Here is a 27,716-nt window from a genome sequence, read left to right on the forward strand (position 1 = left end):
AGAGTATCAACTGCCAATGGACGTCATAAAGCTTACGTGGCCCGATCTGTCACCTGGAAGTTGGCAGAAGTTTTTTTCTTGGATCCCACCAAACAAAACCACAGTCTACCATGAGACAGCACCTTCCATACTGGAATGGCCAGTATGGGGATTGAACCCATGACTTTGGCGTTATTAGCACCACGCTCTGACCAGCTGAGCTAACCGGCCCACAACTTGTGCCTAAGCCGACCCCTTTTTTTTTGTCTAATATACCAAAAAAGAGGGTGGAAGAACTGTTAAGAACACAAGAGAAATGTGTGTTTACAAGAAATTACTTCAACATAGTGGGAAAAAAACCTCTTCTGTTGACTTACAAAAAATGCTTTCAGAAGAAATTTGCCACAAAACAATACATGGTGTGCGTCTTCTACTGTTAGGGTCGATAGGTGAGGATATAAAGCAGCAGTTTTTGATGCAGTATGCTGTGTCAGACTTTGGAAATGAGTGATTTATCCAGAAAGTAGCTGGAAAAGTGATTTGGAGATTGTAGCTAAGCATGTAATGTATTCATTAGCGTGTCATGTGTCAGTGAATTTTGTGGTTTGCTGTCATTTGTAGTTGCGTACATCACTCACCTGGAAGTTGGCAGAGGTTTTTTCTTGGATCCCACCAAATAAAATCCACAGTCTATCACGAGACAGCACCTTGGATGGCTGCTGGAATGGCCAGTATGGGGATTGAACCCATGACCTTGGCGTTATTAGCACCACGCTCTGACCAGCTGAGCTAACCGGCCCACAACTTGTGCCTAAACCGACCCCTTCTTTTGTCCAATATACCAAAAAAGAGGGTGGAAGAACTGTTAAGAACACAAGAGAAATGTGTGTTTACAAGAAATTACTTCAACATAGTGGAAAAAAAACTTGAACCCATGACTTTGGCATTATTAGCACCACGCTCTGACCAGCTCAGCTAACCGTTGATGGAGGAATTAACAGTGAAGTGAGGAAGTAATTATTGAAGTTAACTCAGAAAGATCAATTAGAGAAAAAGAGTCTAACTTAACATCAATGGTACTAAGAGTAACTGTAGATAATATTGCATCTGTGGGATGATTATTGGTAATTTTTTCTCTAATGATAAAAATTTTATTTGTGAAGAAGTTCATGAAGTCATTACTAGTTAACGTTAAAGGGATGGTTGGCTCAAAAGAGCTCTGACTTTTTGTCAGCCTGGCTACAGTGCTGAAGAGAAACCTGGGGTTGTTCTTATTTTCTTCAATCAGTGATGAATAGTAAGATGTTCTGGCTTTGCGGAGGGCTTTCTTATAAAGCAGCAAACTATTTCTCCAGGCTAAATGATGATCCTCTAAATTTTCCTCTCCAGCTTACGAGTCATCTGCTTTAGGGTACGTGTTTCAGAATTATACCACGGAGTCAGGTACTTCTGATTTGAGGCCTTAGTTTTCACAGGAGCTACAGTATCCAGAGTCGTACGTAGTGAGGAGGTAAAATTATTAACAAGATAATCGACCTCTGTTGGGGTAGCGTTCAGATAGCTGCTCTGCTCTATGTTGGTACAGGGCATTGAAGATGATAACAGTGGGTGCATTATATTCTTAAACTTAGTTACAGCACTTTCAGAAAGACATCTACTGTGATGACATCTACTCCCCACTGCTGTGTAATCAATCATTGCAAATGTAAATGTAAATTTTCAGCTCAGGAGGGTAACTCCTAAATTCCAGCTGCATTGTGCTCCTCAAAGAAGCAGAAATCCTTGTTGCACAAACAACAAAAACAAAGTTCTGGTATTGTAGGGGGGGGGGGGGCTTCCAGATGTTGAGCAGCTGCACTGTTTCCCTGTCTTTTGTTCCTTCTTCCCACTAAAGAAATATTCTTTAATAATATATTAATGTTCAAAGGCAAAGAGGAAACACACACTGCATACTAAAGTGTGTGTGTGGAACATGAGGACACATCACCATGGCAGAGCACCCGGTATGGATTGCAAACCATGATAAAAAACACTGACATGGAGTGCACATTATCTGCAGGTTTCCACAGGGGGAAATTAGACTTATGTGGCTGCAGCTCACAAGTTCTTGTTTTTATAGTTCTGTGTAACAAAAATAAAAGTAATGTTAACATTGCTGTTCACAAAATTTATAGCTGTAATAAAATTCTACTTTATTTCTTCACCTGCAGGAAGTGTAGTCAGCTGATTTTAATGCCATTTTTAACATATGATGATTGATATTTTGGTTTAAAATGATCAAATGTGTCCTGAAGCTGGGAGGTTAAATAAATCCAGTCTGGTGTGTGTAAAATAATCAGCTGTAGTTTGTTTCATAGGGTCATTTTCTGCAGAGACAATGTAGACTGACAGTCTCACAACTCTGTCTCAAGCCAGGCTGTGAAGTAATCATGACCTTTAATCTATAGATTCATAATCCACGACACAAAGTTTGTATTCATGGAATTGAAATTGAGGTTTTATACTTTTAAGTCATTAAAAAAGCACACACTTGGATAATGGAGGGGTATCAGCAGAATAAACCAAATTGTTTTCTCACACAGGGCACTCACATATTTTTTTTTTTCTACTTGTTAACTACATTATTAATTTTACTAGCAGGGAATACATCCTCGATTAGATTAGAAAACATCTATGGAATGATACTGGAATAAGCAAACATTTAGGCCTGAGACGACATGTAAATGAGAGCAAACAGCAAGATCATTTAATGGGGTTGAGATGTAGAAAGAATGGGTTGGTTTGAAATACAACGGTTAACCTTTTTTTTCTTGACTGCCATGGTCATGCCTTTGTGCTCACATGCTCTCTTTCGGGCCCTTTTAACACTTTGAAGCATTTATTTATTATTTATTATTTAATTTTATTTTTATATTATGTTTTTATATTATATATATATATATTTATATTATTTTATTTTTTTCTGGAGTCAATGTGACATCTATAGAATAATTATGAATTTATTCTAAACAAATTAAAACCTACTGACTGCAGTAACAAGAATATTTAAAACTATTTTTAAATGAAATAATTTGTGTATTATTCTCAGTTTCCTGTTTTCTTCTTTCTGGATAGAATCTCACACCAACACATTCAAAGAGAGATATAAAAAATAAATGTAAACTTTTTTATCACTCTGTGCTGTTTTTTGTTTGTTTGTTTTTTATGTGACTTATTTGTGCCTTTATGGTATTTTATATTCCCAATGCACCCTTAATCAAATGGGTGGAGAAAAAAAATACAAACAAGAAAAACAAGCAAAGCTGATGAACATTTGGAGCCAGACAACACAAGTTGAGACAAGAACACAGTGACAAACCTTGGGTGTATAGTAGAGATTCTTCAGCTTCTGCTCTGTTTGAACAACCTGTAAGTCTCTCTTCTTTTTACCATAAACTTATATATTTATTATATTATAGATCACTTTTTTGTGATTTGACATGTGAAATTCTAGTGTGGCTGGAATCAAATAGTTTGATGAACAGATGACATTTGATATCTGGAGTTCAGATAAATATTAAATATGTAAGTATCTGATTCAAAACACTGCTTCACAAACTAATGGATTTTCTACAACAGGAAGTAAATATTTGTTATCCTGATGGGATTAGACTGACAAAATTTATCATGTTAACATATCATAAATCAGTCTGTCAATCACTCAGAAAATTGAAAGATAAATACACAGTCGTCTTAACATCATATTTACACACATTTATGAATTACCAAAAAATGAACTGCTGCCTAAAAACAAACATAATTTTATTCAAAGTGGCGATGTTACAGAAGGTATTCAGTCGCTGGATTTCAGTACAAAATGGGCAAATTTCAGTGGGCAAATTTAGCACAATTTAGAAAAAACACATACATTTAGATATTGTACAAACACAACCCCCTTTTTTCTTAGTTTTAAAAAAACAAAGTATATTGACTCTTTTTCATAAGAAAGTGTATGACAACAGCAGGTAAACAAGAATTACTGAAACAGAAAAATGTATCTGTCATGATCCACTGTTTGCTCTGTTAATCATAACCAACAGAATAGATAAATTGAGCTTGTATTAATTTTTACTTTTATGTGGTCTGTTTTGGTGTTTGGCTTTAGAGACAGTTACAAACACTGGATTTACAATGAACTCTCTTAATGGAAGACTTGGGTAATGATGGTCTCCCTCCTTGAGAGTCTTCCTCACTTGGCTGATGTTGTGATGAAGGCTTTTTTTTACCGTGATAGGATCTGGATCATCCACACGTGTCTTCTGTGGAAGTCCAGGCCTTTCTCTGGTCTTTTCTTCTGTGAATGGACTAAACTGTCGATGTGTCCTCTGCCGATTGACTATTTCTTTCAGAGCTGCTCCACAGGAGGTCAGGGTGTCACATAAACAGCTTTAACTGCACAACGACACATTTAAATCATTTCCACACTTCTTAGTGTGGTTAATTAAAAAAAAATAATGATAAAAAATCCCTAAAACCAATCTAACTCCATTAAAGGTTTAAGGGACTTATTAAAGACAACTCTTTTTTTTACTTTAGTCTTTTTTTTTTTTTTTTTTTACAAATAATCAATAAAACCTGTAAAAAAAATATCCACTCTTAAATCTGCACTTTAGAATGTTCCACTAGAGTCCTAAAGTTTTTACTCCTCGTAGCTGTGGGTATATGAGAACCAAAATGTGAACTCACAGGCAGAAAGGATTAAAAAGCTAACCCAAAAATCCAGAGAAGTCAAAAGCCAAAATCCAAATTTCAGGAAAACACACAAGAGAACAACTTCTCAACAGAAAATAAATGCCAGCTTCAATGGCATTTATTGCCAATTTCAAGAAACACAGAAATTTTGGTTGAGTAAAAAATATATTGAATGAATCCTTGAATACAACAGTTCACATGGGGTGCATCTTGGTTTTCAATTACTCTGAAACGGAAACATTTCCAGTATCATGTCATGGTTCCATCTTCTTGTATTGTGATAGTTGAAGCTGTTAATGAGTCACTGAGGCATGTTGGTCTAATGAAAGCTGTGATCTTTGCAGGTTGTTCACATGAAGAGTAAACTGGAAACATTTTACAATAATGGATTTGAGTTTTGTTCATTATGTAGTCATAATCAGCTGATCAGGCCTGAGGTAAAAAGTTGTTTTTTTGTTTTTTTTTCTCTCTAAATAAAAATTCAGGTATCAACACAAACTGTGGCCCAATAATGGAGGCGTTAACTTGAATGTGGTTTTGGAGAACTGTTACAGTCTTGATATCTCATGCAGCTCTGTACAAATTATTGCAACAGATTTAATGTTCAAAGGCAAAGAATGCATTTGAACTACAAATTAAAGTGTGTGTGGAAGTGAATCAATACACTTGAGTTTCACACGGAAAATAACCACAGTGAACTAGACCAGTTCAAACTTGTATAATTACTCAGGTTTGACTAACAGTCAGTTTCTACTGGGCGTTGCTCAGACAAGTACAACACTCACAACCAGGCTCACGTGCACGTTACTATCATCTGCTGGTTTACTCAGGGAAAAACAAATAGTCTGTGTTATATAACTTGAAAACATGCATCACAGCAACTACAGGGTGGGGTTTGTTGGACTGACAAGCTTTTGTTTGTAGTAAGGCAGGTCTTTATTTTTGAGTGAGATGCAAAGAAAAGTTTAAAAGTTACTAATTTTTGTTTTTACAGCATTACTTGTTGCACTTTTGGGTCTGATAAAATGTTACTATTGACTGCCACTGGCTGGTAGCCTGTAAGAACTTTGGCTTTATTAAGCCTTAACACATTTGAACAGGTCAGTTAGCTACAGAAACCAAACTGAAGAGCCACTCCCATGATTGATCTGAATCTGGAAACAAAAGGAAATCAAAGTGAATTGAGCTGCGAGTGATAGTGAAAATGCTTCCTCAAAATTAATGTGTTAAACATTATTTGTTGCATAACATGAATCATTTGAATCTGAAAGAAAGAATTTTGTTCCACTTATCACTGCATCATTTTTTTTGTTAAATACACATGGTGACAAAATGAAGTATGCATTAAGATAAAGTCAAGTAAATAGTATTACGACAACACCAAGAGAAAAACAAAATAAATATCCACCCATCCAAATATGTATCCACACACACACACACGTATGAGTATATGGTTATGGCGTTAACGTCATTTTAACAAGATTAACGCTGACAGCACTGATATATATGTGTATCTTACATCATTTGTGTGTCTCTGGATGTATTTCACAAACTCAGCAACTTCCTCATTTTCTTCAATGAAGACACCTTCAAAGTTCCCCTGCTCTGAAGTGCTGAACGAACACAGTGACAGTTGTTTGAAAAGAAACATCAAAATACAATTTTTGTACAAATCCATATTTGATTTATGTCCACAATGCATAACGTACCTTGCATTTGATTGAAAGCGATAAAGCTTGCGGTTTCCATCAACTGACATGTTGACGAGCATGTCTGGAGTGCAGGCAGGGCAGCTAAAGCATGGCTCCTTGCACATCCTGTCCACTTCACACTTTACAGCACTCCACTCCAAGAAACTTTTACTGAAGGCATCAGCTGATATTCGGCCAGTCTTTTAAGTAGAGGACAAACAACAGAATATTCAAGGACAGTCATCATAAGATTAGATTAGACTAGATTTCATGTTGTTTTCAAAGCGGTCTGGTAAATCCAAATGACCTTTGACAGGTGCCCACATATACTGCGGGCCGAGGGTAATTCAAAACAATGTAGCAATGTACAATTTGCACTAAAACCTGCAAACACATCTATTGTGTATGTAGTGTGTGACAAAAGAGCAACTTACCATTTATGGTTACAAGAGCCACAATTGCACCGGGTGAAACCTCAACGTTACCTGCTGGGCAGTCACACACAGTCTGGCCTTAGCACAGGCAACAGCCGAACTAACATTAAAACACACAATATATACAAAAAGAATTAGAAATGAACTGATACACAATAAATATACAATAACAGCACACACTCATAGTACATAGCAATAAATGCATAAGACTTAAAAACCGTACATATTGGATTGTGAAACTCTGATGAAGGCTTCAAAAACCCTCCTGTTACTGCCTCTCTGCTGTGCAGGACAAAGCGTGTGTGAACTGCAATATCACAGTCAGCACAAAGGAATGGAAGAGGCAGGCAGTCCAGACACCTCACAACTACTTGTTTGCCACACTGACACACACGGTGTGACTGTGGATCCAGAGTAGCTAACATATTGTCTATAAGACAAGGCCTGGCCTCTTTCCACTTTTGCAAGGACACCATGTTTCTGATCTCCCAGTGAGTAGCAGCTGCCTCAGACGACGTCTCACAAGTCATGGCTGCGTCCTCTTCTCCATCCTCCAACAACTGAAGGAGCTCCTGACGAAGCACCTCAGTTCCACACACTAACAGAAAATAATAAAGAAACTCTTCCACAAAGTGAAAAACACTCTAGGCAGTATGTTTCTTAGGACTGCACAAAAGCCCTGCCTAACTCAACTATAACAACAAATATAAAAGTAAACTTTAAAAAAGGAATAACAACATATAAAAGAAGGTAAAGTACCTTTTGTTGGGTTGACACTGGCAACATAACTAGGTTCTTCACGTGGACATTGATGCTGATCTGCAGACACTGGGGGGAAAAAAGAGATTGAAGAATATTTACTTACTGAAATTCTTTGGTGAAAACAAGTTGTGAGATAAAATCAATGGTTGTGAGAACACTGACCACATGGCAACTAGTACTTCGACTGGATGATGGTCTTTGAGGAATAAAATCTCCCTGTCTGTCACGTTTTTTCCAGAGCACTGGTCTTGGCTGAGGTTCACTCTGTGCATCATTCTACGCAATTAACGAGGAAAAAATGCAACACCTAAAATACAGTCTATGATTAAAGCGTGGTGGGGGCGGCATCACAGGCATGGGCAGAAAAAAACCAAAAGAAAACGTTCATGCTGAGCCACAGCTGTAAAAGCTGCTGGTCATAATATCAGTTTGGATATGTGGTGAGAGGGAAACATGAAGATGAAACCAGGAGATGTCCTTACTGAATCATCAGAGCTGAACAGGTGATGGAGAAACAGGTTTACCTTTCAGGTGACATGAATGAGTTGAAGGGAAGTTATGAACTGTTTCTGAGAGACAAATAACACCAGGATCCTTTTTTGTGTAGCTGACAGCTGGTAACTGTGCAGGGGCGAGTTTAGCAAAGTGTTGCCAGGGGGGCAGGTAGGGCATTAACAGGGAGAGGGGGGCACAAAGAAATACTTTTCTTTCTTATTCTCATTTAAAATGTCTCACTTTTAACAAATAATTATCTGAATCTTACAACCAAAGTTTTTATCTGATGTAAAATGTATAGAAATCATACATATACCAACAAGACTGTACATCAGTGTCACAACAGCGTTTGTTTTCATTCAAAGGCTTTATGGCTTTAATACCTGGTGGGCCGGTCTCTAGTCAAAATGCCCGGGCTGAGTTTTTGTCCCAGTCCAGCCCTGGCCAACAGGGAAACAAACGCCGACACTGCGGTGCAGTCTCGGACGACAGTACACCTAAAGCTGGGCAGACACTGTGCGATTTTCAAACTGCACGATTGACTCGCAGGGGTTATAAGTTCGTAGGTCACGATGCAGGTCTCACACTATACCGCCCGATGCTCTGATGCGACCTGAGTGCTCACACTGTGCCTCCATAACATGAAGATTATAACAGAAAATCTGTCGCTCTCTCTGTCTTTCACTCACACAGACACACCACCACCATCAACTTTGCTAAATTGCTAATGAAAAACATTGATCAGGCAGCTGTGATTGAGCAGCAGTGTAAATCCAACTATTTTCACGTTTGTTGTGGTCGTGATAATTTTGTGATGCCACATCGAAAAGGCTCGGATGAGCTTTCCGAAGTTCCACAAGTTGTGCCTCCATCGCTTGTGTCCAGATCACACGCTGCACAGCCGTGCTGCTCCGTCTTTTCACCGATGTTTACATGTTTCCGCGTGAGCAGTGTGAGTGGCTGCGGTGACACCCTGACGAGCGAGCAATGTTTGTTCGCTCAGAGAAAGAAAAAAAGGCTGCAAAAGTACAGGGAGGAATGGGAAAAGGGAAACACCTGGCTGGGAAAGGTCACCATAACACCTATAAAGCGCACTGCACTGTGTGCCGGCGCACTTTTTCCATAGGCATGCTTCTAATGGTGGGCACATGAAGAACGTGAGGGGCGTGAAAGCTCGGGGAACCCTTAACCAATTTCTTGTCCACCAGGCCACGGCAGAAGCAGATATGGTATGTAAACACTGGTTTGTTTTTTAAACCCTCTGGTTAAGGTTAATATGGGCATGTGCAGTGAATATCAGCGCTATGTGGCCAGAAGTGTGATATTATAATTTATTTTGTGTAATAAACAACTGCAAGGATAGATGATTACAACAAATAGATCACTAATACATAAAAGTAATACATAGATGAATAATGATGATGAGTTAAGATGCGTAATCATGGGAACAAGTGGGTTTACAAACAGGAGCAGCTGATTAGCTTTAGAAAAGCTGAAATAATACCTCAACTGAAGCCAATTGTACTAAATACACTAAATGTGCACAGTTACAAGAATATTTTTGTTCTATTGTTTTCTATTAATTTATATAATTTTAAGTTAAGCAGGACAGAGTTCTTTTAAAGAAAGATTTACTTATATTCTCAAAAGTTAAGCATGACAGGCTTCTGTTTAAGAAAGAGACCTGTTTTACTGTGTTAATGGTGTCATTTTGAGCTAAAAATAAATGGCCAAATGATCATTTGTTTCCCATATGGTCATATCACAAAGAATACGCATCTGCTTAAATCAAATTCAAGTCAAATGGTTAAAAAATAATTTCACACACAAAAAAAAGAGCTAAAAAATTCACCACACTGGGAAGGGTGAAGACAACTGGGTTGCCCGGCCCTGGCCACGAGGTGTCCCTTATTTATTTCTCAGGGAGTTGGCAACCCTATGTCTTCATGATCGAAATAACTTGAACACAAACACCAACAAACAAAGAGGAAGACCGAACTGGAAGGAAAAAACTACAAGTCCCAGCATCCGCTGTGTTTAGGGAGGAGTAGTGAAAGTGAAAGTATTGAGCCTCCGTTGAGGAGGAAGGTGGAGCTGAGGCAGGTGAGCAAAGGCGTAGATTTTGCATGGACGGGAGGGACGTGTCCCCACCAATAATTTGATCTCTTCGAGAAAAGAAAAACAAACCCGATAGAAAGAAAGAAAAAAACAATCTGTCAACGTCTCATTCACCCAGCGGTGCAGAAAGAGTTAAATTACGTTCTCTACTGGAGTCCTACGTCATGTGACAAATATGGCCAATGTGATTGGCTGTGCCTTTCAGGGAGCTCTGTTTAGTAGTGATGTGCGATACCACTGATTTCCTTTCCGATCCGATACCAAGTAATCTCGAGTAATCGGTGATACTGATCCGATACGGATACTCTGTACAAAAACGTAATGTTTCATTGCATTACATAATACAATATATAATTGTATTGTGTAATTGTAATAATAACATAACCATATTGCTTCATAATGATTAGAGGACATCAGACAACTTGTTTTTATTGCTTAATAATGCAGAATAATCATATAGAAATAAAAAAAACTGACGTTGTGCTATTTGAGCATGTTGCCTGCCTGCAGCACTAAAGGACTCTGCGAGAGACGTCTGTCTCGCTCTAGCAGCACCTGTCCCTGTCCTCCTCTTCAGTTCACCTCAACATAAGCTCATCATATTCTGTGATGTGATTTACTCTGAGGTGTTTGACGACGTCAGTGCTGTTGCCACAACACCTCACTGTTTTGCCACATATATCACAAACCGCGCCTGGGCTGTTTGTGGAGGTAAAACGCGTCCACACAGGACTCTGTTTGCGCTCAGCCATTGTTGTGAGTGTGCACGCCATGGGCTGCGACACATTTATACAGCCGTATTTCGCATATGACTATGAAAGGCGTAAGAGGAAGTAGTTCCTTCCAAATTAGACGATCCGAATGATATAGTTTCTTTCCACTGCGTTCATTTTAATGGAAAAACTACAAATTTACCCCAGAGTACTAAAATATCGATATTATAATATGAGAATCGATTCTAGAACATAAATTGCTGGTATCGGAAGAATCGATATTTCAGTATCGATCCGCACACCACTACTGTTTAGTTTTAGCAGCGGCAAGCCTGCGCTGCTAGGGCCTGCAAGGAGCAGAGGTGGGTGGCAGCAAAAAGGAAGAACCTGGATATAAGAAAGTGTTTTTCAAAGAAACCTGTAAGTTACTTAAAGTCAAGCTCACTCATAAAATGTGTCCGTCACAATAACATTACAGGCTATGCTAGGCTTTGGCCCACATCAGTCTAAAATTGTATGTAACCATGAATAACGTGTTTTGGAAACTAACTGCACAACAGGCAGCACTATTAGTTCTCTCAGTCTCTGAGCAGCATTTCTAATTTTGATTGAAACTGTCAGAGAAAACGGCAGCGTCGAGCAAGCCAGGATATTAGTTTACAGAGGCTGTTAAAATTATATGTCTAATGTTAAAATGTTGGTGACACAATAATTTCATCCTAATGGCACTGACATATTCATAGGGTTCATTTTTGAGACAAAATATAATGAGGTATTTTGCAAATAAATAAAAATAAAACCTTGTAGTGCAGTTTGCACAAATTGTTTTAAAAATGCACTCAGCCTACAAACATTACTGACGAGTCAAGATCTGCACAAAGTGACAGAAACACCGAAGCAGCTCCACATTTTATTCTTATTGTCACGTATGTTCTATTTGTCAGGTGACAGAAGAACCAACACAAAGCTCAGAGAGTAATGGTGACACAAGATCACAGGTGAAAATAAAAAACTTAAAATAACCCGGTTGCACAAATATGCACACCCTTAAACTAATACTTTGTTGCAGCACCTTTGCCTTTTATCACTCTAATCAGTCTTTTTGGGTAGGAACCTATTAGCATGGCACATCTTGATGTGGAAATATTTGCTCACTCTTTTTTGCAAAATTCACATATAAAACTATGAATTGTAATTTTAAATGGTTTAAAAGCAGGTAGAATAGCATATGTACACAGCAAATCCAGCATGTCCAAATTAACACTGTCGGATTTGATTTCAACACTATTAAAGTGTCTATATGGATCCACACCAGAGAGTGTTAATTTAACTCTTTTTGGAGAGTTGGTACGTTAACTCTGATTTAGTGTTAAACACCAAATCTGTCTGGAGTTGATAATTTAACACTTGGTGTTAAGAGTTTATATATTAACTCTCAAAGAGTATTTTAGTTTAACTACGTAAGAGTTATCTTCTACAAGTCATGCATCAACAAGAAAATAAGCTACTTGACTATGAAGGAAGATCCCGACGAAAAAATTTAAGGATCTATAATGTCCCGGAAGGAGCCGAGGGCTCGTCTATGGTGGACTTTGTGGAAAAACTACTGCGGGACACTCTGAAGATAAACCCTAACGAGGAGTTTGGCATCGAGAGAGCACATCGGGCGCTGGCATTAAGACCCGCCGGAGACAGGCAAGATAAAACGCGATCAATAATAGTCAAATTTCTCCGCTATAGGGTTAAAGAAGAGATCCTACGTAGAGCTTGGGAAAAGAAGAAAGTTTTTCTGAATGGGAAATTAATATTCTTTGACCATGATTACCCTCCAGTAGTACTGCAGAAGAGAAAGGAGTACGTAGAGGCGAAGCGGGTGTTAAAGCAGAAAAATATCCGCTTCCATACTCCGTTCCCGGCAAAACTACGAGTGTTTTATGAGGATGGAATAGTTCTGTATCAGACGGCGGAGGAGGCGACTACAGACATGAAGGACAGAGGACTTCCAGTTAATGTGACTACATCGAAGGAGAGTCTGGTCGAGCAGCTGTCCCGTACCGCCTGGGAAACCACGAGAGGATCAACTCAGCGAGGGACAGACGACGAACGAGAGAAAGATATCAGGGCGAGACTGCGAACCTTCAGAAGACAGATCATGCCCTTGTCAGAGGAGCTATAAGTACTGTTGGACGTTAAAATGAGGTAAAAATACGCGGTGTTAAATATATTTCAAGATGCTTGTGTGTATATCTTTACCCCAATTGGATGAGATTATACAGATATAAGCGAGAGACGCATAAGGACACACTTTTTGTGTAATGAACAACGACTTTGTTTTCTTCCGCCTCAAGTGCCATGATGGGGGCCCTCAGCCCATATATGGGAGAGGCTTTCCCTCACAGCTAGACGTTTTCTCTAGCTCTACACAGGGTCATCTATCAGAGACCCCAGCCTTGGAATCACAGTTTTTTGTTTGTTTTTTTTCTCTGTATTTGATGTTTATGTTTGATATTTTTGTTTGTTTAGGGAGTAGATCTGATAAGTTTAATTTTACTTGTTTTATGGACATACGCTGATTACATATGGCTAGTGATAAAGTAAAATTTCTATCTTTCAATGTTAATGGGCTGTTAAATCCAATTAAACGTACTAAAATCCTAACTAAAGTGAAAGCAGAACAAGCCCATATAGTCTACTTACAGGAGACCCAATGACAGATAAGGAGCACGTAAAATTAAAGAGAATGGGTTTTACTAATCTGTTTTTTTCTTCATACAAATCAGGACATAGGAGAGGAGTTGCAATCCTTATTTCAAGCAAATTAAACTTTGAAAAAGTATCTGAAATGGGTGATAAAGAGGGCAGATTTATTCTAGTAAAAGGAAAAATAGATGGGAATTTGATCACCCTCTTAAATGTTTATGCCCCGCCAGAGAGTGATATTAGCTTCTTCCAAAGGAGGATCTGTGGAGGGGATTTAAATATACACCTGCAGCCAAAATTAGACTCGTCTAGCAAGAAAACATACGATATGAATTCCCCATATATCAAAGTGAATGCACTTTTTGAGGAGGTAGGATTAATTGACATATGGCGAGACCTTTTTCCTAATAGAAGGGACTATACTTACTACTCTGCCCCACACTCTCTTTATACAAGGATAGATTATTTTATAACATTTGGTAAAGATAAGGATAAAATACATACTTGTGGAATTGGGACGATAGATATAAGTGACCATGCACCAATATATTTATCCATTGATTTTAACTTACGGTTAAAAAATAATACATGGAAATTGAACTCAAGTCTATTGAATGATTCACCTTTCAAGGCACAAATTAAATCAGAAATTAGTCTCTTTTTAGAGTTCAATGATACCGGAGAAGTACCACCTCCCATACTATGGGATACTCTGAAGGCGGTAATAAGAGGGAAAATTATAGCAATAGCTTCATTTAGGAAAAAAGATAAGAATAGAAAATTAGAAGAGTTGAGTAAGAAACTAAAGGAATTAGAAAGAAGACATAAAAGGGACTCAACACAGGATATATTAAGGGATATCAAAAACATTAGGAACGAAATTAACAATCTAGCCACACAAGAAATCAAGAAAGATTTAATGTTCTTGAAACAGAGACAATATGAAAGTGGCATTAAATCTACCAAAATATTGGCGTGGAAATTGAAAAAAAAGATAGCGGAAAATACAATTTATAAAATTAGGGACCCAAGTACAAAAGTGATAAAAAATAAATTAAATGAAATACAGGAAGCCTTTGAAAGATTTTATAAAACCCTATACTCTGAAGCCCCGGGCGGGACTGAAGCTCAGATGGATAGCTTTCTGAACTCTCTAGACCAGGGGTGGGCAATCTCAGTCCACGAGGGCCGGTGTCCCTGCAGGTTTTAGATCTCACCTTGGGTCAACACACCTGAATCACATGATTAGTTCGTTACCAGGCCTCTGGAGAACTTCAGGACATGTTGAGGAACTAATTTAGCCATTTAAATCAGCTGTGTTGGTTCGAGGAGACATCTAAAACCTGCAGGGACACCGGCCCTTGTGGACTGAGATTGCCCACCCCTGCTCTAGACTTACCCACTCTAGATGAAGAACAAAATCAAGCAATGACAATGAATATAACTGAAGAAGAATTAAAAGCTGCAATTAATAGGCTTAAATTAAGTAAATCACCAGGACCAGATGGTTACACGGCAGAGTGGTATAAAGAATTTAAAAAGGAACTGATACCTGTTTTACTGCCTACATTGAATTGGGTTTTGAAAAAGGCACAAATGCCCCCCAGTTGGAAGGAGGCAATTATTTCAGTTATACCAAAAGAAGGCAAAGATAAAATGGAATGTGGATCTTTCAGGCCAATCTCTGTCCTTAACGTGGACTATAAACTTTTCACATCTATCATGGCCAAACGGCTAGAAGAGTTCCTACCAATACTGATATGTAACAATCAAACAGGTTTCATACATCAACGCCAAACACAGGACAATATACGAAAGACACTACACATTATGGACCATATACAAAAACACAAAATCAAAGCAATTGTGATGAGTGTAGACGCTGAAAAAGCCTTTGACTCTGTCAACTGGAAGTTCCTTTACAGGGTATTATATAAATTTGGCTTTCATGATATGATTATTAAAACTATACAAGCACTATATGATAATCCTACAGCCAGGATCAAAATTAATGGATGCCTATCCAACAGTTTTACCCTAAAAAGGGGCACTAGACAGGGCTGTGCATGGTCACCTTTACTTTTTGCACTATACTTGGAACCACTAGCTCAATCCATCAGGCAAAACAAGGACATTAAGGGAATTTTTATCAAAGGGACACAATATAAACTGGCTTGCTACGCGGATGACATTTTGATCTACCTTGGACACCCAACATATTCTTTACCCAAGCTGATGCAGTCATTTGAACAATACGGCCAATTATCAGGCTATAAAATGAATATAGGTAAAACCCAGCTACTCTCATATAACTACAGCCGACCAGAAGAAATAAAATGTAGTTACCCTCTGGTATGGCAAACGGAGTTTTTTAAATATTTAGGCATAAATTTACCGAAAGATCTTACAAAACTATTTGAACAGAATTACCTACCCTTATACAAAAAAATAAAGGAAGATATAGTAAGATGGAATTTAATTCCTTTCTTTAGCTTTAGTTCAAGAATTGATTCTATTAAAATGAATATATTGCCAAGATTTTTGTATCTATTTCAAACCCTACCAATAGAGATTAACCAAAGTCAATTTAATGAGTGGGATAAAATGTTATCTAGATATATGGCAAGGTAAAAGACCAAGGGTTCGCCTTAAAACACTACAGCTGGCTAAGCAAAAGGGAGGATGGGGCCTCCCTGACCTCAGATATTATTACTTTGCAGCGCAGATGAGAGCAATAATATGCTATCTTGAGGGATTATTGGAGAGAAATACATAATGCCTTACAGGATATCTTTAAACGCGAAATACCCCTCGAGAGTAAGACTATGTTCTTTGGATATATACCTCAGGAATGGCCTAAATATGATAAACATTTAATAAATATTTTACTGGTGGCCTGTAAAAAGAATATCACCAGAAAATGGTTATCCCCAGAGAGCCCAAACATAAGTACATGGATGGAAATCACAATGGAAATTTATAACATGGAAAAGATAACATCTTCTGTTAACCACAAGCTGGAGAAATTTACATCATACTGGGAAAACTGGGTCAAATATATCACGCCTCATAAGTCAGATTTTATTATTACAAACCAATAATTATGATGTATGTATATATATTTATAGGATCACCCCCTACCAACACATCCGTGTTTTTGTTTTTTTTGTTTTGTTTTTTTTAGGTTTGTTAGTTTTGTTTTTTGTTTTTTTTGATTTTCGGATTATGTGATGGTTTCAATTACTTCTATAGCTGTAAGTATTCTTCCCTTATGACTTGGATGTAAATTAAAATACTATTTCAGTATCTAAGGCAGATAACCTAAGTATGAAGAATGCTTACATGATGTACATATTGTGAATGCCTGCTTCTGAAACCTTAATAAAAATATGAATTAAAAAAAAGAGTTATCTTCTAATTAATTATAAAAAGTGGGAATTTTACTGTTCTGAACTTTTAGAAATTTCTTTTGGAAATAAACATTTACTAAAAAGACGCAACGGTTTTTGAAAAACATTTGTTCTGAACTGTGCACCACAATTTCAAAACATTTTCTGAAAGATGAAACAGTGTACATGTTCTCACTTTCATTAGAATTGTGTCTATCAAAAGGTCTGACATAGGTGAGCTGGTAAATGCAAATAACAGCATTCTCATCACTTATTTCTTCAATACAATATGCATGTCCTTCATTCATCCCTTTGTGGAACTTCAACGCACTTCTGCTCTCTCCCATATTCCATCTTCACAAGCATATCCTGTGCGGAGATTGAATAAAAATTAGTTGACACTAATTAATGGCACAAATAATCCAGTAAACAACTGCAGCACAGTAAAAAAAAAAAAGAATCCTCTTTGAGCCACTATTTGTGTAACGTATTTTCCCAAAAGACAAGGACGCAGGAAACAGGTAATACTGAACTAAATGTAAAACCTCAACCTTTTTAATTTTTACCTAAACCGTGTGCACAAAACTCTGGAGGGATCTATGCTAACGTAGAATCCAGTCAGGACGCCTGCTACTGCTGTTTGCTCATTTTTTTTATTTTATGGGCGATCGTTTTCAGGCTTCAAGCAGCACCATTATACCAACATTTCACATTCTAGACATTGTTTTAGGTGTATTTGACCAAAAGTTTGACTGAAAATTCACATGCAAGCTTTTTTCAAGGCTGTGGTATTTGCCCGCAAACAATACCTTTCAGCTAGCTAAAACAGAATATTATGCTATCAGCGAGCAACATGGCTAATGCCTTTCACACAGCTTTGTCTCAACTCCAAAGAGCCACAGAAGTAAAAGCTAATAGAAATAATTGAAACAATCTTTGAAAAAATGACTTACCAAGCATGGCAAACAACTCAAATATGTAGAGCAAAGTGTTCTGAAACGGCTTCACTTCAGCTTCGATTGGAGCCTATGGTGCTGGGGGTGGAGTCTGTGAATTTACTCTGTTGGTGTCATAGCCCCTCTAGGAGTTCAGAGTTAAGAGGTCAAGAGTTAATGTTTCCATTGTAACACCTCCAGATTTGAAATAGAAACACTCTTTTTTAACACTCGATTTTAACTACTATCATTTTACACCTCAGAGTTACATTAAAAGAATGTGACTCTGCTTAGAGTAAAATTAACTCTACTTTTGCAAGAGGACTATTAACACCAAAACATTTAACACTTTTGAATTTGCTGTGTAGGCAAGTATACTTCTCCTTTTTTATCAAGAAGCAAAGACAAAAAGGGGAACAAAAGAAACAGGGCAGGGTTCGGTGGTTGAATCATCCGTCCCCACCAATGCCAAAACCAAATCTACGCCTTTGCAGGTGAGTGTTAACATGAATATGTTTCTTCTTATGACATAAAATAATTCCACACTGTTCGTGTCTGTGGGTGAAATGTGAGGCCGGTCGGCTCCTCTGAGCGCTGGTTTCCTGTAAGTAGAGAGGAAGTGAGTTTAGCTGAGCCTCCGTTTAGTGTGAGAGAGCAGGAGGAGAGTGAGAGCTGTGCTGAGGCAGGGTGAGTGTTAACACCGCTCTGACATTACTGTGTCTCTGTGGCGGGAACAACAGGCTCCGTCAGTGGAGGCAAAAATAATCAGACTTTGGTTTTTCAAAGGAAACAACTTTATGTCGGAAGTTCCCGCACGCTCATTGGATAACGATGTGTCAATCTCGAGCTATTAGCCAATGAGCGTGCGGATTCACAGAAAGACCCGCCTTTATCACGGGACTTTAAAAACTACAATGGCGACAGAAACTCAGTGAGTGGAGTTCAGGGTGACGTTATGAAACTGTGACGTTTGAGCCACTTCCTGTTGTCAGTCCCAGCGTCCTGATCACCGAGGTTTCTGTTGCTCTGATATCTGATATTGATTATATTGGTAAACAGGCTGTAGCATAAACATCAAACACAGTGTGGAGCAGGGAAATTATTTTACTGCTATTGTTAAAGAATAATCATCATCACCATTGCATTAATAATATAATCTGTAGTTTATATTGCATTCAGAGGTTGAACAGTGTGTCTTTCAGAAAAGGCTAAAAGTCACAGGCTGACAGGAAACAGGCTTGCAGAGAGTTTGCAGAAGTGAAACCAGTCTTAGGTTATTTTGAGCAGCAGGCCAGACGAGGCCATTTGAATTACTAGGTTATTCAAATTGATCATTGCTTTAACAATGTAACAGATAGCTTTAAGATGGCCTTAAGATGTTTATGCATTCAAGTTATTATATTAATTTTGTATTTCAGATGCAGTTATAACTATTTTATACATAATGCATATCTGTGCTTATTTGAGTTGATGTTCAGGTTCATTAATGGTCTAAAGCTTCACTAGTGAGAGTGTCTAGATGATCCATGCTGAGGGAATACTAGAACATAGAAGGAATTGCAATACATGCTTACAAAACACTTATATCAGTTTATTTTAATATCTTTTATATGTTCATATTCTTGTATTAAGCTTTTAGTAGGGGTTCTTGATTAAAACATTTATTTAGTAGATGACATATCCATAGTTTTAGTTCAGTTATTACATATCTGAGAGTGGCTTCTGTCTCTCTGTCTAGAGGTCAGGAGCTAGTCGCGAGGTGAAATAGGGTGCAATTGTGGTTAGCACACAGACACACACACACTCAGTTAGAGAGAATCATTTATAGGTAAAAGTTTAATCATGTTTTGCTTGGGGTTGCAAAAAGAGCAGTTTGTCGCAGAACTGCTGCTGAGGTGCCAAGATGACAAGCGAGCATCCGGCAGTGACAGGAAGCACCTGTTATGAAGATAGAAGACAATTGTTCTTTTAAATTGTGTCAAAAGTCGTTGTGGTTTTGATATTGACGTATGTGTATATATCCTGTCTGTGACGCATGAAGGGGCGTCAGTAAATCAAGCCCTGACGGTATAAAATCTGTGTATGCTTTGAGGAAGTCGAAGATCAATTGCTGTCTGTAGCGATCTTCCCACACGTGTGTATTCATTAAAAATCATTGTTTGACCAAGAGCTTCTGGACCAAGGGTGGTTTGTACTCTCCTTCCTCAATTTTGAACCTTAACATTTGGGGGCTTCGTCCGGTGGTTGAGGAGGGAGGATTGGAGGTGTAGATGGTGAAATTTGGTGGTCCGTTGTGGTCAGACAGGCAGGCGTGACCCGGCAACCAAACTGAGGGGACAGGCGCCTTTAAAAAGAGGTAGGCACAGGCCTGTTGATTTTATCCGAAGTGTGCTGAATTGGATGATAAAATTAAATGTCTATTCAGTAAAAGTTGCCAGTAAATGTCTGTTTTGATTTTGATGAAAAATCTCATGAGTTGAAGCAGTTAGAGTTCTGCTAAGAAGAAATGAAAGCAGTTAGAGTCTGCTAAAGCAGTTTGAGTCTGCTAGGAAAAGTTTAAATACTGGGTTGTCCCAAAGAAATTGAGTTAGAGTCTCAAGTAGTTTGGTAGGGAATTTGGTCATTTTGTGGGTTTAAGTCCCGGTTGGTCATTAGGTCAGACCTTTGTTGGTCATTTTGTGGGTTAGAGTCCCCATTGTCCATCAGGGTCGATCTGCCTCAGTCATACACTTGTTTTGGGTGTTGATTGTTGTTTCAAAGTATTATAAATTATTTTAGGACGGCAGTTAGAGTCTGCTAGGAAGCGCAGTGCTCAGAGGTAACGCTTGCCAATGCCAAGGACGCTTAGGCATTGTCCTCGAAGAGGGATAGTCAGTTGGTCACTGTGGAGTTTGGGGCACTCCAGAATCACTAGGAGTTAGAGTCTCCTTACCGTTTGGAACGGTAGTCTGCGCTTTTTTGGTCAGGAGAAGTTGGACTTCGGGCGTGTAACTTTAACTTAAAACTTCGGGGTAAGCCTTGGCTGGGAAACGCCAAAAAATAGAGCTTCAGGCAAAGTTTGGGTTGGTTGACGCTTTTAAATTGAGTTGTTAGGGACTTTAGAGATGAGGCCAGAAACTGTTGGACAGATACTGGTTAATTGATTACAAAAAAGTTGGACTTTTTCGGTGGGACCGTTAACTTAAATTTGTCGAAATTGTGTAGGCGCTAAAGCTGACAGATCTGGCAGTAGTTGTAAATATAAGACGTCTTTGTAATATAAAGTGAGAGGAGGCTGTGTGTCGAGTCAGTAATGCACTGACTGTCTGCTGCTATTTTTAGACGGTGTGTGTGAGTGTGAAAATGCAAATGAGTAAGTAGTGAACTGTTTAAACCACAGTTGGTTTTACAAATACTGCTGCAAACATTGTTGAGTGTGTGTTTAAGATGCCATTTATGTTTATTAGAGGACTATAAATAAAGTTTTGAGTTGCCGTAGTGGATGTATAGTAATTGACTGAGTTTGGATGTAGATATATAAATATATTGAGTGCACTGTATATACTTAAGACTAACACATTACTTTCAGTAGTAACTTTTCTCCAGCATTAGTTGCTGGTGTGTTTTATTTTTTCAATTTTTTGTGTGTGCGGTGAGAATTAATGGAGGTTTCAATTTTTCATTTGTTTGTTTTTGACTTGCTCTTTCTGATTATGATAAGCATGTCTAAAGTACTCTTAGGAAAGTGTGTTTTGAGTTATATTCCTCAACTCTGGTCACAGTTTAAGTGTGAATGCGGTGACTAGAAGGTTTTGAATGAGGAATAAAGGTGTGAGAGGTATTTCTTTGGTAATGTAAAGTAGGATGTTTTAAAGTTTGAAAGTGTTTTTAATTTGAGAGAGGCATGAGTGATGTTATAAGAGTTTGAGTTTCTTTTTCTTTCAGTTCAAGAACGCATAAGTACATACACTTGGTACACCCGTTTACTCTTTGACTTTATTAAAACAGATGGTGTATTTGAGTCTGAATTTCAGTAATTGTATGTTGATATGGTAATTTAGTTTATGTTAGGTGAAGGAGATGTCCATCTCTGCGTCTTGCAGGATTGAAAGTGAGCACGTTGAAGGTTGTGATGTGAATGCTGTGAGTACTCGATTTGAATGATTCTGTGTGATTTGAACAAAATAATAAATAACTAATAATAATAACTCATAGGCGAGTGTGTGAACAGAGGAAGTCTGCAGAGTGTGTGTGCGTAAAAAGAGGGTGTATTGTTTTTACATCAAGGTTTAGTAGAACTAAAGTAGAACGTTACAAACAGATAAAAAAAAAGTAAAATGAAGAGAGAAAATAACTGACAATCACATTAATGAATAGAAAACATACATACACAAAGTGCCATATGTGAAATTATTCGAGGAAAGAATCAGAAGCGAGATAGTTTAATATAAGATGCAATGAAGGAAGCAGCTTACACTCCTTTAATTTTCAGAGCCAGTGTGTTCCCTATGCTCATAGCACCCCTGCCCACTTGGCCCCCGTATCAGGCGAGTATGGAAGGCTGGATAGCCCATGACGGGTAAGATCCCACCTCGAAACCCTGGGACAACCTAAGGCAGGCACAGTCACGATTACTCGGCCTCCTGTGACCTCAGACTCACTGGTGAGATGAAGTGAAGAAGACGGGACCTCACGGGTAAAGCCGCTGGGCTGAGGCAGAGGGGGAGAGTGGCAAGTGGAGCCCTGACTTCTGGCTGAGGAGCAGGAATGCTGTTAATAAGGTGGGAACTTAAAATTTGGGTTAGCAAATTTGGGAAAGAGAACTGACGGCTTAAGTGGAGAATTGTGCAGGAGTCGGACACACTGCAAAAGCAACATATGCAAATTCACATACACAAACAGAAAATGCATTAACCTTAAAAAGACAAGACAAGCTCATGGAGATTAATGCATAGACACTGATTAAACCTGGCTTAGAACACAAGATATGCAATGAACATCAGCTTGCTACTTATATGAGTGGTAGAATGGTGTGACTGGTTAATAGAATACATTTGAGTTTGTAGTTGAGGAATAACTCAAAGAAGCTATATGACAAAGGGAGTTATGAAAATAAAAGTGATTAAAGTAGTTTTAAAAAGAGTGACTTAGGAGTGCTCTCTCGTACTGAGTGATCAAAACCAGTGATCACTGTAGAAAGAAATAAAGTGATTTAATAAGGTGGTAATGTTTAAACATATGTTTCTGTTGTTACAGCAACTCATTGAGAGATGACTCAGTATGCAAATGAGCTGGAGTGAGTGGTGACGGAGGAACTTCCTGTGTGTGTGTGTGTGTGTGTGTGTGTGTGTGTGTGTGTGTGACTGAGGAAGTGACTTTCAGAAGAGGAAGCATAGCAGAGAAGAGAAGTGCAGATTTGGGTAGGAAATTTATAGTTTAGTGATATGTTGTTGTAAGGGGGGTTATGTTTTATGCTGAATTGAAGTATGTTAAAGTGCATAAAGGGGGTGATTTTTGTGGGCAAATTGTGTGGTTTTAATGAGACTTTCGGTGTATTGAGGAGGTGAAATTATGTGGTGGCAAAACTTGTGTGTTTAAGGTTGTTGAGGTTGTTGGGGTGATGGGTTGATTCTGTCAGTTAGGTTAGGGTTGTTGTTGTTTTTGTTTTTAATAGAGGGAGTTTTAGGAAACATGGACATGTCTAAGAATTGGCCCATTATTTTTAACAGTGCACTTAAAGAAAACCTGCCAGGTGATTTTGTTTTGTGTTTTGTGAGCTAATGATCAGCTCTATTTTTTCTCATTTCTGTTCTAAGCAGGCCTGCAACAGCGCTGACAAATTCTCGGGGAGAGCAAATGTAAGGGGGGCTTTCCAGATTACAACTGGCTAAGGAGAAAGCTACCTGTGATCAGGTCTAAGTCCCTGTAAAAAGGATTGTGGCAATTCAATCCAGTCCAAAAGCATAAAGAAATATTTTCCTATGGAAAATAAAAAATGAGCTCATTTTGCCGAGGGTGGAGAATCTGATCTGAAGCTCCACTATTAGCAAATATATGGTGTGACTGAATGTGAATGTGTGTGACTGGATGAAGGTGGGGGAATGAATAAATGTGGACAAACAATTGGCTTCTACCAGAGAAAATTTCTGTTTTGTTGACTGGGGTTAGATTATGGGATTATAGTATATTGTTGGGAGAATGCCAAATGTTAAAGGGGAAACATTTTCGGTTATGACTCAGTTACCATTAATTGGAGGAACACATGACTGATAATTGTTCTGTTTTAAGTTTATTTTTATGACATAGATTGGAACATGAGTGGGGAAAACTGAGCATTTTAAGTTTTGTATAGTATTGTGGATGTATAGTATTTTTGACACATGAAATGTGTCAAAAATAAAAGGGGGAATTTAGGGTTTAATAATTTAGGATTATTTCAGGACTTTTTGGGGTTTTTTGGTCATTTGGGTATGGTAAAACTGAAACTGTTATTTTTATGTTAAGGTTAAAGGATTAAAGAACTGAATCCTGTTTAGAAGATACAATGCCAGTGTTTCAAAGCTGTGAATAAATTTTAGGGGGAAAATTAGTGAGGGTTGAAGGAGGAGAACAGGTTTGATTTCTTTTGATTTCTAGAAGAAGTGGTTATAATGTAGGCTTACACATACAGATATTACATAGATTTATTTTTAGGATAAATGGGAGAGCTTATAAATAGAAATAATTACACGCTTACAGACACAGAGTCCAGAAACACACATGACAGTATTGATTCCAGGCAAAAGGCCTCAAATTCATTTAGCTTTTAACTGAACTTAAAGAAGGACCAAAGAGGAAGGAAAGCATATATTTTGGTTAAGTCTGATAAACTAAAATTAGAAGGTATTGTTACATTAAAAGGAGCAAAATGAAACAAAAAGGCTATACCAAAAACAGGTTATAACATAGGAAATGTGAGGTTAAAATGAAGTTAGTGTTAACACACAGGAGTTGTTTCTAGGCAGCATTTAACTATGATGAAATGTATACAGGAGTAATTGCTTATATGCTTAAACTTAATTGATTAAAGTGGTTGTTTTCTTTTGGAGCTTTTAGTAGAATAGGCGCTTATAATGATTTTCTTGTTAAAAAGGTGACTTAAGATTAGAGTGGGGGCACTTGCAGCAGCGACAGTTTGTGTGTACAGGATGTTGATGATCAGATAAGGGAAAATAGAGCAAGCAACCGGACGTGAAAGCAGTGCTTAAAGAGTTTCAAAGTGATGAGTAACGTTGAAGAATATATATAAATACAAGTCAATAAGTTAAGAACATAATTAGGATCAGGCTTTTGATTACAGATAGGATAAGTTAGGGAGGTGCAGGAAAAGGTGTTTTGTTTCCTTTGCAGAAGATCTCGACGACCACAGGGAGGTCCGAGACCACAAGAGAGGGACCGAGAAAACCAAAGCTTACACATGGAGTGTTCTCGAAGGGGAGCTGGTGTTTATTACTGGACCAATTAGATGACATGAGGTTGTCTGATTTGCTGAGCAAGGACACAATGTATTGCGACCTCTGGTGTTCCAGAGGTCGAGAGAGGGAGTGTGGAGCAGGGAAATTATTTTACTGCTATTGTTAAAGAATAATCATCATCACCATTGCATTAATAATATAATCTGTAGTTTATATTGCATTCAGAGGTTGAACAGTGTGTCTTTCAGAAAAGGCTAAAAGTCACAGGCTGACAGGAAACAGGCTTGCAGAGAGTTTGCAGAAGTGAAACCAGTCTTAGGTTATTTTGAGCAGCAGGCCAGACGAGGCCATTTGAATTACTAGGTTATTCAAATTGATCATTGCTTTAACAATGTAACAGATAGCTTTAAGATGGCCTTAAGATGTTTATGCATTCAAGTTATTATATAAATTTTGTATTTCAGATGCAGTTATAACTATTTTATACATAATGCATATCTGTGCTTATTTGAGTTGATGTTCAGGTTCATTAATGGTCTAAAGCTTCACTAGTGAGAGTGTCTAGATGATCCATGCTGAGGGAAAACTAGAACATAGAAGGAATTGCAATACATGCTTACAAAACACTTATATCAGTTTATTTTAATATCTTTTATATGTTCATATTCTTGTATTAAGCTTTTAGTAGGGGTTCTTGATTAAAACATTTATTTAGTAGATGACATATCCATAGTTTTAGTTCAGTTATTACATATCTGAGAGTGGCTTCTGTCTCTCTGTCTAGAGGTCAGGAGCTAGTCGCGAGGTGAAATAGGGTGCAATTGTGGTTAGCACACAGACACACACACACTCAGTTAGAGAGAATCATTTATAGGTAAAAGTTTAATCATGTTTTGCTTGGGGTTGCAAAAAGAGCAGTTTGTCGCAGAACTGCTGCTGAGGTGCCAAGATGACAAGCGAGCATCCGGCAGTGACAGGAAGCACCTGTTATGAAGATAGAAGACAATTGTTCTTTTAAATTGTGTCAAAAGTCGTTGTGGTTTTGATATTGACGTATGTGTATATATCCTGTCTGTGACGCATGAAGGGGCGTCAGTAAATCAAGCCCTGATGGTATAAAATCTGTGTATGCTTTGAGGAAGTCGAAGATCAATTGCTGTCTGTAGCGATCTTCCCACACGTGTGTATTCATTAAAAATCATTGTTTGACCAAGAGCTTCTGGACCAAGGGTGGTTTGTACTCTCCTTCCTCAATTTTGAACCTTAACAACAGCTGAAGCAGTTTTTGGATGGTTGGCTTCAAATGATCCGTCGGTTTGAAAAGTAAAAACAATTTAAAATAGGTGAAGCTGATGCAGGGTGAGTGTTAACACCAGGACTTTAGAGGGAAGAAGAGTCACAGCATGTTGTTGACGCGTTGTTGTTCAATCGGGGGAGGCTCTCCATTGAGGAGAAAAGCTTGAATTTGTTTGTATACGGATTATCCATTGTTTATTATTGCTCACCACAAACAACTATCTGATTGAATAGTTTTCTTATCAGATAGAGAAATAAAATGCGTCGCAAAATGTAAAAGCAAAATTTCCCCACCTGGGCTGCCTTGCGCCTGATTGTTCTGTAAATAGTTTGAAATGGTTACATAAAAAGCGTCTGAGCCTTGGCTGCAATTTTAGGTAAATATAACTTTGTTGTCTGCAAAACGTTTGTGTATTTTAAAAAATGTACAATTTCTGTTTGCATTTCAAGTTATGAAAATGATTTGTTAAACATGCTTGTGGTTTTTACAGTCAAAAATATCACTTTCTACTCGTATTTTAAATTTTGTCTGAATTTAGATAAATTGTGCTGATACAGTTTGTCAAAATGAGAAAATAACAGATTAGCAAGATAAACAGTTTTTAAATGTGAAATACAGAGGCCACATCAAAAGTAGTCAAAAACGGCCAATTACACCCTGGACACCAGCTTTCTGGAGTATTTGAAATAACGGTAATATGAGTGATCCATATGGTCACAAAGAATAGCCACTTGTTTCTGTGCTACCAAAGTTCCCCGGCTTTCATTCAAAATGTGTTTATGGTCAGCACCTGCACATTAAACTACTTAAACATTATAAATGTCTTCAAGCTCACACTGAGGCCTGTGGGGCACAATCAGCCACTGAGACAGTACACACATTTATATGTGTTTGTATATGAATATTTCATACTTTAAGGCTGCCTGTTTATTTAAGGGAGATGAACAAAATACATTGGAATTGTACAAAATAATATCACAGATGACAAATTCAATAGATTTTAAGTAGATGCTTGTGCATTCTTAAAGTCTTATATGTT

General features: G+C 38.0%; 1 protein-coding gene and 1 long non-coding RNA gene across 2 annotated transcripts in view; one reads left to right on the forward strand and one right to left on the reverse strand.

Annotated features, from left to right (window-relative positions):
• LOC309702569 (uncharacterized protein) overlaps positions 1-27,716 on the forward strand; it is a 1,256,944-nt gene that overhangs the window by 898,800 nt on the left and 330,428 nt on the right.
• Positions 4,588-7,754, reverse strand: LOC309702649. The gene is made up of 3 exons (XR_014275678.1): positions 7,595-7,754; positions 6,230-6,315; positions 4,588-5,864 (listed from the first exon to the last, which is right to left on the reverse strand). It is a non-coding gene; the product is annotated as an uncharacterized lncRNA (long non-coding RNA).

Source organism: Aulonocara stuartgranti (assembly GCF_965226115.1).
Source record: "Aulonocara stuartgranti genome assembly, chromosome: 3".
In the NCBI taxonomy this organism is placed as follows: Eukaryota; Metazoa; Chordata; class Actinopteri; order Cichliformes; family Cichlidae; genus Aulonocara; species Aulonocara stuartgranti.